The following is a 966-nucleotide window of genomic DNA, read 5'->3' on the forward strand; positions in this document are numbered from 1 at the left end:
TTACACTCATGCTAGAGTTTCACATTTTTACAGAATTCTGTTAACATCCACAGCTGAATTGTGTCATCCTATCAGGATCTTCTCCCACCTTCTCTTACCAGAAAAAGAGTCATTTTGTGGAAGTTACAAAGACTAATGTTTGGAGATAGAGCAGATGATGACTCTAGACTCCTGGGAATAGACAGGCTATGTGCTGGCAGCCAGGAGGCATACTTGCAGAAGGTGCCCATTGGTTGTTTAAATGATTATGTATTCCTGAGTGTTTTTTGTGTACATCCAAAAAAACAAAAACAAAACCAGAGGGAATAGAAGCAATTACTGTTGTTGTTGTTAAGTGCCATCCAGTCAACCTGGATTTCCAAGGAGTGACTGAAGAGCTTGAACTGTCAACCTTGAGGTTCAAACTGACTTCGCAGTCCAGTGCATTAACCCATGGCCCCACACCAGGACTCCACTTATATGTATATTTATATCTGTATTTGTGTCAACATCTGCATTGGCATCTATATTTATATTTAAGGAGTTCTAGTAGCATAGTGGTTATGTGTTGAGCTGCTAACCTCAAGGTCAGCGGTTCAAAACTACCAGCTGTTTCTTGGGAGAATGATGAGGCTTTCTGCTCCCATAAAGATTTACAAGCCTCAGAAACCCTATACAGGGTCTCTATGAGTCGGAACTGACTCCATGATACATAAACAACAAATATCGTCTGTTGATATGTACATAGAGACCTGGTGTGGGGATGTAGGAAAAGCACTGAACTGCTAACCATAACGTGGGTGCTTCAAACTCACCAGCTGCTACTACTTGGAAACCATTTTTGTATATACAAGTGTTGGCTATGTGCCACAGAGTCTATTCCAACTCCTGTGTTGTATAGAGTTTCCAAGCTTATAAATCTTTATGGGGGCAGAGAGCCTTATTTTTCTCCAGTGGAGCAACTGGTAGACTCAAACTGCTGGCCTT

Source organism: Chrysochloris asiatica, unplaced genomic scaffold (assembly GCF_000296735.1).
Source record: "Chrysochloris asiatica unplaced genomic scaffold, ChrAsi1.0 scaffold00080, whole genome shotgun sequence".
NCBI classification, from domain to species: Eukaryota; Metazoa; Chordata; class Mammalia; order Afrosoricida; family Chrysochloridae; genus Chrysochloris; species Chrysochloris asiatica.